The 14,600-nt window shown below is 39.4% G+C and overlaps 1 pseudogene; it reads left to right on the forward strand.

Moving 5' to 3' along the window:
• Positions 1-12,065: 12,065 nt before the first annotated feature.
• Positions 12,066-12,184, forward strand: LOC136876556 (5S ribosomal RNA; annotated as a pseudogene).
• Positions 12,185-14,600: the final 2,416 nt, after the last annotated feature.

Genomic DNA, 14,600 nt, shown 5'->3' on the forward strand with positions numbered 1-14,600 from the left:
GCCCAAACCTATATCCTTGGACCACCTCACAGCACAAGTTTCAAAACTTCACGACAACTTAAATGTATATTTTAGCTCTCTTGGTATGCAAAGTGCACTTCAACGGAGGTCGACTTCACGTACTTGTAAGAGGACAGAACTATGCACAATACGAACGAACCATTCGTTTCCAGAGGTAACTTCTTGGTAGACGTAGCACTTTGTATGTCCCCAAAGGCAAATTTCTAATGGAGTAAGGTTTGGACATACATAAAAGCAAGCAAACAACCATCTCTTTACATGGATATGGGAGTATTTAGCGGTTGTAGTAAGTATGTAAAGGAGAGGACGTATAAGTCTCTAGTAAGACCGCAGTTAGAGTATGGCTCCAGTACACCGGGACTTCTTGATACGAGAACTGGAATAAGAAAAACAAAGGAAAGCAGCACGGTCTGTTCTGGATGATCTCCGACAAAGGAGTAGTGTTACGAAAATGTTGCAAACATTGGGCTTGGAAGACTTGGGAGTAAGGAGACGAGATGCTCGACTATGTGGTATGCTTCGACCTGTCAATGGAGAGTTGGCGTGGAATGACATAAGTAGACGAATAAGCTTGAGTGGAACTTTCAAAAGTAGGAAATATCATAGTATGAAGATAAAAATGGAATTCAAGAGGGCAAGTTGGGGCAAATATTCGTTTATAGAACGAGAGGTAAGGGATTGGAATAAATTACTAATTTCCAAGATCTTTGAAAATGTTTAAGGAAAAGTTAGGTAAACAGTTACTAGGGAATGTGTCACCATGATGACAGCCCTAAATGGACATCTTCGATGATTGATTGATTGATTGATTGATTGATTGATTGATTGATTGATTGATTGATTGATTGATTGATTGATTGATTGATTGATTGATTGATTGATTGATTGATTGATTGATTGCGGTAGAATAAATCGTCAATGTCCCCTGCCTGTCGTACAGCGTGACTAAAAGTTAATCCAGGGGCTTTCATTCTCGGAGTGTGGTTTGGAGACTACGTGTGACCTGGCTGAATCTGACATTTCTTCCACTTACTTGTGTCAGGTTCCTCATCTTCGTACTCTCTGTCCTGATATCCCTTCGTCAACATTTGTTATTTTCTGTCCCCGAAGGTATTAGGTTTGTAAGATTTCATTTTCACACCCTTCTCGGCCCTTGTCTTTCCTTTACCGTTACCTTTATTCTTCGAAGTGTTGAACCTCTTCCAGTTTTCTTACAATTAGGGATTGCTCAGTCGTACTTCTTCTTAAATCCATAATCACTGCCACCACTACCAACGCAATTAGAATTGCGGTGACCAGTGCCAGATTACGGAATTCCTGACCAGCTCAGTGCGTTGTCAAGTTCTAAAGGTCGCCTGCCGAGACTGCCTGCGGAGGACAGCAGACTGAATGACTGTGTATCCGTAATATTAGAAGAAGCGTTTTGACAGTAGGGCTGGAGGGAGGAACACTGCACGTGCCACTGCAAGGTGTTGACGAATTCCTGCATTCCTTCCCTTCACTTCCGGCTCACCTCTTCGTTCGTTCCGACCGCTGTTTTCTGTTGTACATAAGTCAAGATGAGAGGTTTGGCAGCTCCAAGCAACACGAGCCGGCCTGTAGGGTTTATCTCCTTGACAACTTCAGTGGGTCCGCGAAAGTTTCCATGGCAACCATACCCCCTACCCCCTTCTGAACGCATCTTTCAATATTAAGATTATAGTATCAATGAGTATATGTCTGAGGATTAGATTGTTTTAAGAGTGTAATAGTACAACCTACGATGAAATGTTTCATTACAGACGTAAGAAAATTGGAGGGAGGGTTGGGTGTGTTGACCTCAGTGACTTAGCTCCCTTCACTTCAGAAATGTGTTTATAACAACCCAGCAACAACAACAATTTGCACCTCTGTTTATAGCGGAAGTGGTCCGTGCGCACGCGGTCATACAGCAGAATTTATCACAGCCTTCTTGATCATGCAACACGACTTGTCTCATCTTCTGCCTGTCCAAATGGACAAAATAGTTCAGTCCATATCATACTGTCTACCACGAAGGGGGCGTGGGCTTATGCACTTCGAAACAAAATATTATTTTCGAAACACTTGTAGACTGAGTACCATTACGGAACATTGGGAATATATTGTCAACGTATCTAACTGAATAATAACACTGTTTTCAAGAAATCCCATTTTCAACCTAGAGTCGCATACGTCCTCTCTTAGGCCCTTATTACTACATTCGGTGTGGATATTTTTCAAAAAGTCAAAAATACTGGAGGGTATGGAACCAAGGAACTCATTAAAGAAATAATTATGTAAATAAGTTAATTTGGCTATGATTTGAATAAAAAAGAAAAAATACTTAAACTTCCGCACTTGTTCAACTGCTTTCCCATAAATGATCGTAAGAAGAAAATTTATTTAATGTAACACAGATGTTATATTATTTTCGCTACACGATTCTTATTTGTCTGTAACTATTGTTGACGTCTAACGTCCACACTACAGAATCTTTGCTCAGCGGTTTTCCAGACAAGTTTCTTATTTTGTGTTTGATATTTATATTCACTATAATTTGTAGATTAATCTATAGTCCGCATTGGTTTAACAAACATTCCGTGGTTTCCCATTTTCACACCAGGCAAATGCTGGGGCTGTGCCTTAATTAAAGTCACGGCCGCTTCCTTCCCATTCCCAGGCCTTCCCTGTCCCATCGTCGCCATAAGACCTATCTGTGTCCGTACGACGTAAAGCGACTAGCAAAAAAAAAAAAAAAAAGATTTAACAAAACTTAGCATGATAATAAGCTTTTGGACTTTTGCAATGTCAGGGACAAGATAAAATTCTTTGCGTTTCGCAGAGAACTTTGCTCTGTGTCTTGTCTCTTCACGAGCAAACTTCCTTGGTCTGTATTAAGTGGTACTTTCGTTCTTCACTAGATGGCTCACTGTGTGCTAGCCTTCCGAGCTCCAATTAAGATGTTTCTGTTCCATCGTGTGTGTATGTACGTACGAATCAAAGATCTAGGTCATCAGACGAATCAGGGAAGAATACGGTAGAAGAAATAATAAATAAAAGTGAAATGAAAAATTAAAATGAAGTACAAAGAAATACTAACAGGATCGAGGAATAGAATAGAGCTGAAGATGGAAATAAAAGTGTGCAGAAGAAAAAATTCACACTTGTAGCCCTTCAGACAAGCAACTCAATGCTGAAAACATCCTAGGGGTATGAGCTATGGTTCTTATGTAAATAAAATATAATGAAGTGTGAGAATATGTTATTTTCTCTTAAAAATTACAATATTTTCCTTAATCATCGTTATCCGGTCGATTAGATTAGCAGTTTGCCCTCTTCTACCACTACGAGCGCTAATGCTAGTCAATGCATTGTTTCACTTAAGCACCACTACGAGTGCTAATGTGAGTGCAGTTTCACTTAAGAGGGGACGTATCGATGGCCTAGAATGAAAACCTCGTATCTCACAAAGTTCTTCATATCCAAAATTTCCCTCAAGACTGGTTACGCCTCCCAGCCACACATGAATATGCAGTCCATCAGAACAATGTTCGTTGTGTTCTTTATTCCTATGCCGACGTGTGAAGGAAAATGAACCTTACCGTACCGTGCTATAGGAAAGTGTGTCTGCGTGACATATTTACTAACTCCTAGAGTATAATTTTCATAAGGTTCATTTTCCTTTACTCATCTGCATAGGAAAATTAACCCAACGAACATTGTTCTGATGGAATGCATATCCAAATGTGGCTGGGAGGCGTGACCAGTCTTAAGGGAAATATTGGATAGGAAGAACTTTTTGAGATACGAGGTATTCATTCTAGGCCATCGGTATGCGATATTGCAGTATGGCATTTTCATCATAACTGAGGTCATTTAAGAGTTAATTTTACCAAACTTTGTACTCACATAATTAGGTATCAGAGGAATGTTCTCTACAAATATGGAAAGATAATATTTCATTTTCTTCAAATTGTGAAAAGTCAAATTTTGAAAATTCTGTTATGATGTATGGAACATTTACTAAAAAACTGTCTTTGTTATCAACTTCATTTTTTGTATATATATATATATATATATATATATATATATAGACTGTAAGGAAGCAGTTTTAAAATTCCGTTCAGCAGAATTTGTCTAAATTTTGGTTTTAAGAAATGAAATTTTTAATTTCAGAATCTTTTCTGACCTTTTTAAAGGTATATATAAAAATGCATAATTGGCTTCAGAATGTATTCAGGAAAAACAGTCAAGGGCTGTTGTACTTATTTATTTAAAACAACTGGGCCAAATTTCTGTATAATAGCCCTAGTAGTTTAGGAGAAAATATTCCGTATATGTTGGAATATGTAATTTACGAAAAATGAAGGAAGAAAATTTGAAATGTGAAAATCCATAGCCTGTTTCCAGTCATTTGACCGGGTCAGGAATGCAATGAATGAAGCCCCTATCTAGCGGTGAGGATAGGAATTGTGCCGGCTGTCGAAGCCTGACGCACTCCTCTGGGGCAATGATTAATGAATAACAGATGAAATGATATTAGAGAGTGTTGCTGGAATGTCATATGACACGGAAAACTGGGGTCCCCGGAGGAAAACCTGTCCTGTCTCCGCTTTCTCCAGTACAAATCTCACATGGAGTGACCGGGATTTGAACCACGGAATCCAGCGATGAGTGTCCGGCACGCTAACGCCTGAGCCACGGAGGCAAATAATATTTAATCTTATTTGTTTTACGTCCCACTAACTACTTTTACGGTTTTCGTAGATGCCGAGGTGCCGGAATTTTGTCCCGCGGGAGCTTTTTTACGTGCTAGTAAATCTATCGACACGAGGCTGACGTATTCGAGCACCTTCAAATACCACTGGACTCAGGCAGGATCGAAGCTGAGCCACTCAGCCCGGCACGGAGGCAAAGAAAATTTGAAATATGATTTGCCAAAACAAACAACTAATGCTGGACATAACCATATTCCTCTTCTCGTTGTGACATCTAAACCTCTCCTTTTCAGCTGTCTGCTTTGCCTGGACTCTTTCATGAGCATTGGCCCTGATAGTTCTGAAGCAGCAATGCGTCGGTAGTCTATCTTTTTCAGGACTGTACGCGTGTAAGCACCAGCGTCAAAACCAAGCCTTTCAAGGACCTTGATTCTTCTGTTATTTCCATCACTGAACAGCAAACATGCATCATATACAGCAATTTTAACATTAGGAGCAGCAAATGTTGTTTTTGGACGTCCTTTCCATATTAATTTGTTGAAACTCTCATTCGCATTTTGAGTTTTGCCATAAGTGCATTTTTTAACAGGTGGGGTGTGCTAAAATCCGGAATGTGGACTTGATATCATTCATCACAGCTTCAGGAAGACTGTGTTTATGTTTTATGAGCTTCCTTCTGCCTGTGCTTGTTTATATTTACACCAGTTTATGCTGCAAAGAGTATGCATTCCATGCTCATCAGCACAGTGCTTGTGGAAAAATATTGAACACACTCCTTTTTGCATAGCTTTGACATCTCCAACATTGTCTCTTATCGCCTTGCCATAGTAAACCTGCAGACTGTGTATTTCTTTATCTGTAACCTTGTGTAACCCACCAAGTGGTTTACCATCTTCAACCTTCCTCCCTTTGAGCTCACGCTTTAATTTCAGCACTCGACTACCCATCCGTTTCTTAATGTTACCTTCACTTCAGAAATGTGTTTGTAATAATCCAGCAATAACAACAATTTGCAACTCTGTTTATAGTGGAAGTGGTCTGTGCGCACGCGGCCACACAGCAGAATTTGTCGCAGCCTTCTTGATCGAGCAACAAGTCTTGTCTCAAATTTTGCCTGACCAAATATACAAAATAGTTCATTTTATGTCATGATGACTGCCAACAAGGGGGCGGGGCTTTATGCATGTTGAAACAAAATATTATTTTTGAAACACTTGTAGACTGAGTACCATCACGGAACATTGGGAATATATTTTCGACCTAAAGTCGCATACGTTCCCTACTTAAGCCTTCGGTGTGGACATTTTAAAAATCAAAATTACCTGATGGTATTGAAGGAAGGAACTCATTACAGAAAGAATTATGTGGATAAGTTAATTTGGCTATGAACTGAATGAAAATTGAAACGAGTAAAGAAACTACCGATTTTAGGCAGTTAATCTGGAACTATCGGGCGAGTTGGCCGCGCGACTGAGAGCTTGTGTCCGACTGAGAGCTTGATACATAAGATCTTCAGGTCGTCAGAATGGTTAGCGCATTAGTATTTCCCTTAATAACTTACCAAGGGAGACGTTCAATAAATTTCCAATTTCTTTGAAATCATTTAGGAAAAGGCTAGGAAAACAACAGATGAGGAATCTGCCACCTGGGCGACTGCCCTAAATGCAGATCAGTATTGATTGATTGATTGATTGATTGATTGATTGATTGATTGATTGATTGATTGATTGATTGATTGATTGATTGATTGATTGATTGATTGATTGATTGATTGATTGATTGATTGATTTGATTGGGAGACAGTGGGTTCGAACCCCATTGTCAGCAGACCTAAAGGTAGTTTTCCGTGGTTTCCCATTTTCACACCAGGCAAATGCCGGGGCTGTACCTTAATTAAGACCACGGTCACTTTCTTTCCACTCCTAGACCTTCCCTATTCCATCGTCGCCATAAGACCTATCTGTGTCGGTGCGAAGTAAATTGCAAATTCCAAATTGCAAAAAAAAATATTTCGAACTGCATTTAGGGCGGAAGTGATTCTTCAAGTATGTTTTAATTTTTTATTTACATAGAAATATCCAAGACTAACAACAATTTGAAACCTTTTCTGGCCTCTTCAACTTTCGGCACAATTGAGAAAATTACCTAATGTACGTTTTTCGTAGTATGAGGACACCTACTTTGTCTGCAAAGAGATGTTTTCTATATTAGAAAACGAATACAATGAGTATGAGTCAGACGTGAGAGGGAAGAAGTGGAAAGAAGGACAACGTGGTTGAAGACACGGGACCGAAAAGAAATAAGAATAATACAGTAACCGGAAAATTATCATGATATTTTGTTGCTTTTATAGGCTGACGATGACTTAGAACAGAATTGAAATTCGAGAACCTGGAGTGGAATAATTCGTGGTAGATACTACAGCGAAGACCCTACATTAGGTAATTACGTTATTTTGTATATATATTTTATTTTATGTTTTTATTTTATTTCATTCCTATAGTGTAATAGCATCATGCACTGAACTACCATCATTTAGTGCAGTATTTAGTTATATTATTGTTATATATTATATTGTTATATTATTATATTTGCTGTTGAATTATGTTCTAATTTTCTTGAATTTAAGGTTTAAATACTTTCCATTAATTAACTTTGATGGTCCTACTTATTTGATTAACTTTACTCAATGTTTACCTTAAATAATTATTTGAAATTGAAGATACAGCACACAAATTGTGCATAGAATTTATGGAAAAATAGATTTATCATGTATACTGTCAACACGCACTTTTACAAAAGATCACAATAGAAGATCTCCGATTTGTACAAGTGAGTACATGTTATTGGCTGCATTGTATGCCGCACAATTTACATACGCAGGACTCATCTGGTTCATGGAAGTACTGGATGCTACACAGCTTATGGTGGTATCCATATACAGCTATCGAGTTAACAAAGTGTCGCAGGTCTTGCTTAGTGTTTCTTCATGTCCTATTTCTAATGACCTCCGTTATATACAAGTCAATCCAGATTTCGTCTCTTTTCTTCACTCTGTCCTGCATTAGTTTCTCCCAGACGTCCGAAGATCCTCGATGAAGGTCTCCTTGGCAAGTTCATTTGCTAATCGAGACTTTTCATATTCCAATACCCCCAGGGGCATCTTTTACATTTGTCCTATACAACGCTACATATTCTATGACAATATGTATCCTACAGTTAATTATTTTTGTTGGTTCTTATTTCAGTTTCTCTCTTTTTGCCACATATTCGTTTAAAACAGAAAGATTTAGTTGTTCGTCCCAGTGAAATCCACTTTTTGATTAATTTAACTAATGTACGGAGTTATTTACCTCTCTCTATTGTAGTTTTATATTCACTACCCAAATATTTAGCCCCAAGTGCACTAGTCTTCTAAATATTCACGATAGATGCGCCTCTTCCAATGTTTCACAAGAGAAAAAACAAGGAATTGTGTCATATTTCTCCCTTTGACCCTTGTTTTATATATCCTCATCATCTACAAACCTCTTATTCTCTAATTGTCAGTCATTATTTATTGATATATTTTAAATAATATCGCAGAATACCACTTTATTTGATTACAGTGGGCACACGAATACACAATAGCGAATACATGCCTCCACATACGATCGGCGTCAGGAAGGTTTTTCGGCCATAAAATTTGGCCAAATTCAGATCAAATGCTGGACCCAATAAATTGGGATTAAGGCCAGAGAGAAGACGATGAAGATTTGCTTAGACACTGATATCAGTGATTCAGAATGCGCTATGATCCAACATTCGTTACCTCCTTGAGATCTTACTTTATTCGGAATCCATCCCTTGTTCCTAGTTACCATAAGAACGCTTTCGCCGACAAATTAGGGGATCCCATACTACAAAACACTTAAAATTAAGCAATTTCCTCGATTGTGCCGAAAGGTGAAGGACTAAAGGCCCCGGAAAGGTTCAAATTGCGAGTCATGGATAGCTCTATCGAAAAAAAAAAGAAAAATTTCGAAAATCACTTCCGATCTAAATGTAGTTCCGGAAAAAACAGCCTAAATCGCTTGTTTTTTTTAACTCTTTTCCTTTTTCATTCAAATCCTTGACAAACTAAAACTTATTTACATCATTCTTTCTGTAATGTGCTCCTTGATTCAATACCCTCAGGCATTTTCTGAATTTTGGAAAAATGTCCACACCAAACGTAGTTATAAGGGCTTAAATGAAACTCTACACCGACTCACATTAGCGCTCGCGGTGGCAAAAAAAGGCAAACTGCTAGTCTAATCAACTGTATAACGATGATTAAGGAAAGGATTGTAACATTTAGGAATAAGTAAAGAATATATTCTCATACTTATATTTTATTTTTCTAATATTTGTAGTTCATATCCCTAGGGTGTTTTCAATATTGAGTGGCTTTCCTGAACTGTGGATTTTTGTATTGTACATTTATTTTCCGTCCGCCTCTGTGGTGTAGTGGTAAGTGTGATTAGCTGCCATCCTCGGAGGCCCGGGTTCGATTCCCGACTCTGGCACTAAATTTGAAAAGTGGTACGATGGCTGGTACGAGGTCCATTCAGCCTCGGGAGGTCAACTGAGTAGAGGTGCGTTCGATTCTTACCTCAACCATTCTGGAAGTGGTTTTGCATGGTTTCTCACTTCTTCTCCAGTGAAATACCGGGCCACTTAAGGCCACGGCCGCTTCCTTCCCTCTTCCTTGTCTATCCCTTCCAATGTTCCCATCCCCCACCAAGGCCCCTGTTGAGCATAGCAGGTGAGGCCTATTGGGCGAGGTACTGATCATCCTCACCGGTTGTATCCCCCGACCCAGAGTCTGAAGCTTCACGACATTGCTCTTGCGGCGGTAGAAGTGGTATCCCTCGCTGAGTCCGAGGGAAAAACGGACCCTTGAGGGTAAACAGAAGAAGAAGAAGAAATTTATTTTCCAAGAATTTTTGTTTCTGTTCCTCATTTTTTCCTGTTCGTGTTTCTCCCTGAGTCATTACAGTCCATATGACTGCTCACTGTCTGTACTGTAAGTCTTCAGTGAGTAAAGTAGTCAGAACGATTACTACTTATGACAAAGTTAGGTACGCAACATCATTGTGGGGATATGACAAACTATATTTGGGTGCTGAAAGGGAAAATGTTATTTATCCTAAATGTATCTAACTTTTATACCGAAATTTTGTAAGGGATATAACTCGGTAGCTTTTAGAGACTAAAATAAAGAAGAAGTTAAAGTTAACCCGTCGTGCGCCGAAAGTGTAGACAATTATTTACTTTGAAATACATTAAGGAAAGCTTGGTAGCATGGGCTGGCAACCATGGGACCTTAGCTGCGTTCTAGCATCCCTTCCACTTACTCATGCCAGGTTTCTCACTTTCATCTGTCCTATCCAACCTCTCTTGCTCAACTCTGGTTCTTTTCCGACCCCGATGATATTAGCTTTCCGACCCCTAAGGAGTCTTCCATTTTCACGCCATTCATGGTCCTCTTCTTTCATTTTGCAATAACTTCTTTTTCTGAAAATTTCGGACCTCTTCCATTTTCCTTCTGATTAGTGTTAATAGAGTGCCATTGCCCAGTTTTACTTTCTCCGAAATCATTAATCACCACGATCTCTACGTAAAATATTGAAATCTCTTTAATACACCGAGTTCTTCATCTATATATACACATGGTGTGATGAGAACGAATTGTCGTAGCTGATTACTGTGTTTTGAGAGTTCAGAACAGAACATTATGTAACTGCGTGGTTACTACGTAGGCCTACTTGAGAATTTTTGCTGCAAGAAATGGCTAGCCTAAAGGACAAAGTATAAGGGTCGCCTGTTCCGGGACCATTTGTCATTTACGTTTTCATTTATTTCTCATTTTGTAGCTACATTCATACATTCCGAGTACACAATTGCGGCGGCTTGGAGGTTCTCTTCGTTATTCATGAGCCTGGTCATGATGCATTACAACGCATAACCTGCGGCTCTTCTGTGTGCTTCGAAAACAATGTCCTCTCTAGCTAGCGGCTCCTTTAGACACCTACCGCTGACTCATGCCAGAAGGAATAATTCGGTTGTTCTATAAGTTACAGTATAAGAAATGATGAAGAGCCGTATATTTCGAAATAAGAATTACAATAGCGCGATATATTTTCTTAAGCCATTTATGATTGGGAAAGTACAGTAGGTTCCTTAAAACGAAATCAGTCATTTGAGAAGGACCCTTTTCTAAGAATATCACTTCATGATGAATGACTATGTTAAAATAATTCTCTAATTAATAGCAGGCCAACGAAGATTGATTCGGTAACTTGTTAATATAAAGGAAAAATACCGTATATTATAACGTAATCGACAAATAATGGAGTATAATTGAATATGTAATTGAATTCTATGAGGAAATTTTAAGAAGTCTGATAGTCCACAGTAATTTTGTGACAAAAGTAATATTTAGCACTCAAGTACTTTCAATACATAATAACATTTTAATCAAATTGCAATACTAATACAAATCACTATAGGGCAAAGTTTATCGTCCCTTACGAATTAATACCGCGTGTCTGACAATGCTCTTCCTATCCAATTGTGCTCCTTAGGACTTGTGACGCCTCCCAGTCACATACGGACATGCAGTCCATCAGAACAATTTATATTATTATTTATTATTTATTAATTATTTTTCTATACGGTCGTGTAAAGGAAAATGAACCTTACCGTACCGAACCGTACCGTATGTTTGCATGACGTGTACGCGCACTCCTACAGTATAATGTATTCAAGACTCAGTTTCATTTATACTACAGTATAGGAAAAGGCTCTGATGATCTGCATATCCACAAGTAGCTGGGAGGCGTGACCAGTCCTAAGGAACATAATGGATAGGAAGAGCATTGTCGGATTCGCGGTGTTAATTCTTAAGGGACGATATTCATTCAGAGGCTTCATCAGCATGAACAGTTGACCAAGCAGAATTTTGTTGATTCTTTGATATGTATTTATTGAACGGATCAACGACTTCCCGCAATTAGGGGTTGCCACAATGGACTAAGTATAGCATAGAAAGTTTTATCTGATAGAAATATAGCGGTAATATGTTTTTTCAATAATGGAGGTCCGAACAAATGAGATCTCAGAAGATGTACAGATCCACGTGTTGGTGGTATCTATGCTTTCAATGTTGTTCATAGACAACTCGAACTTCTTTCAAAATTCCATGAACAAGGCAGGCATTGTGCCACGAGCCCAAACCATTAGGCCAATAAACTCAACTTCATTCAGCTTGTATTTGTTTTTGTAGAACAGTATGGTGCGCATGCCGATGGCCATAACATGTTGAATACACCAGTTCTCGTCCGATCACCGCAGTTAAGCAAAATTGGGCGGGGTCAGTACTTGGATGAGTGACCGCTTGGGAACACCACGTGCCGTAGGCTTATTTCCCTTCTTGCCGGCCCCGTGGTGTAGGGGTAGCGTGCCTGCCTCTTACCCGGAGGCCCCGGGTTCGATTCCCGGCCAGGTCAGGGATTTTTACCTGGACCTGAGGGCTGGTTCGAGGTCCACTCAGCCTACGTGATTAGAATTGAGGAGCTATCTGACGGTGAGATAGCGGCCCCGTTCCAGAAAGCCAAGAATAACGGCCGAGAGGATTCGTCGTGCTGACCACACGACACCTCGTAATCTGCAGGCCTTCGGGCTGTGCAGCGGTCGCTTGGCAGGCCAAGGCCCTTCAAGGTCTGTAGTGCCATGGGGTTTGTTTTTTTAGTATGGTGGGCCCGTAAATGTTGAGCTTTTCGAGTTAGACGACAGTAGGCTGGCCGACATAGTGCTCGAATCAGATGGTCGGATCGATTGTACATCTCCAGAATTCTCATGTATGGTCCACTTTACAGGATTTGTTTCTTTATAATCTTTCTCTGTGGGCCTCCAGACACTTATTTCTAGTCACAACAGGAAATAATAGCTCATTGTGAGCGTACTGGCCTTTGGCCAAGGATGTCCCGCGTTCGATTTCCGATCGGGTCGGGGATTTTAACCTTCATTGGTTCATTCCAATGGCCCGGGGGATGGCTGCGTGTGTGTGTGTGTGTGTGTGTGTACCGTTTTCATTATTAGAATCCTCACAGACGTGAAAGTCTACGGCGCCAACTCGAAAGAACTGCATCAGGCCTTTTTCGGAGGCCACACGCCATTATTATTATTATTATTATTATTATTATTATTATTATTATTATTATTATTATTATTATTATTATTATTATTATTATTATTATTATTTCAATCGTCAAACGGCGGTCGCGCCTTTATAGCCAAGTGTCAGGTGCACCCCAGTACCGGTACTTGAAAATTTTGGATATATCTGTTGCTCTGTTGTATGACATTTAAAATATTAAACACAGTGAGAGAAATCGTGAATTTGAAAATGTACACTTTCTTAAACGATTTTTTTAATTCAATTAAAACAGTCCAATCCGTACGTCGTATGCTGGTAATTAAGGACATTGTCCTAACAAAACGATGGTCAGATAAGATCTTTTACTTCTTCTGCCGCTCTTACTACACCTGTGGGATCACGAGTGCGGCTGTGTTGCACATACGAATTTGGCCCTATTTTATGTCTGGGTCCCTTCCTGACAACAATTCTGTAAGGAGGGATGTATAGTACGCGAACCTTTTCTTGAGCCATAGTTCCCATTCAGTACTATGGAGCTGAGGGCTCAAGAAAAAGGTTCGCGTACTATAATGAGTATTGTGTGTTTCCGTGGTGGCTGGTAGCGTGGTGTGTCAATGTGTAGGTTACTCATTTTAAAATCTGTCTGGTATTCTCTCTATGCTTCACTCTTGAGATAAATCTCTACACGTTCACATTATACGTATATTTACATTAGGAATTTGATTCAGATTACAAAGTCTTGAGCAGTGTGTTTTATTTTACTAGACAGAAGACTACAGTAGAACATTTGTCGTCGTATATTTATTTTATACTCGTCCAACATGACACGGTACACCCGCATATCTTGCGGTCTTTGGCAAGAAACTAAGATTCTTTTGGCTCAGATATGAGTTTGAAAATTAACTGCTTGAGCTTTTGGTCTATCAAGACGATTTTTGTCCAGCTGGGTGACTTTCCATTCAATTCCAATTCAATTTCATTTACATTTAGAGGCAATAGGTGGTTGTTTGCATTTCAAATACATTGTCCGCAAAATAACTTGCAATCGTTAGGGCTGGCCAAGGATTTTGATTCCTTCCTCAGTTATCAAATTAGACACCACTGGATCTATAAATTAGAAGAGCTTGGTGAAAGGATGTGTTAAATCATGTTCTTTAGCTTTGACTTTTCTTGATGCAATAAGTTGTCAATCAGTCAATGATTTTAGATGTCAGCAGTTGTTAAGATAATCAATCCGGTGAATGTTGTATTTAAACAGTGCTCATTTTTTTCAGGAGAAGATGTGTCGACTTACTTTGAAGTTGGAACAAACGGTTAACTCCAGAAATAACACCTTCTTTCCATTACGGGATATTTATTAGTTTGTCGGTACCTACAGCATACATATTTTAAATGTTCCTATTGTTGTTCCATGTCTTATTACGGCATCATAATAAACCGAATGGATACTGGAAGTAATGTCCGGCTCCGTGGCTAAATGGTTAGCGTGCTGGCCTTTCGCCACAGGAGTCCCGAGTTCGATTCCCGGCAGGGTCTGGAATTTTAACCATAATTGGTTAATTCCGCTGGCACTGGGGCTGGGTGTATGTGTCGTCTTCATCATCATTTCATTCTCATCACGATGCGTGGGTCACCTTCGGGCGTTAAATCAAAAGACCTGCATCTGGCGAGCCGAGCTT

The sequence above is a fragment of the Anabrus simplex genome, chromosome 6 (genome assembly GCF_040414725.1).
Source record: "Anabrus simplex isolate iqAnaSimp1 chromosome 6, ASM4041472v1, whole genome shotgun sequence".
Classification (NCBI taxonomy): domain Eukaryota; kingdom Metazoa; phylum Arthropoda; class Insecta; order Orthoptera; family Tettigoniidae; genus Anabrus; species Anabrus simplex.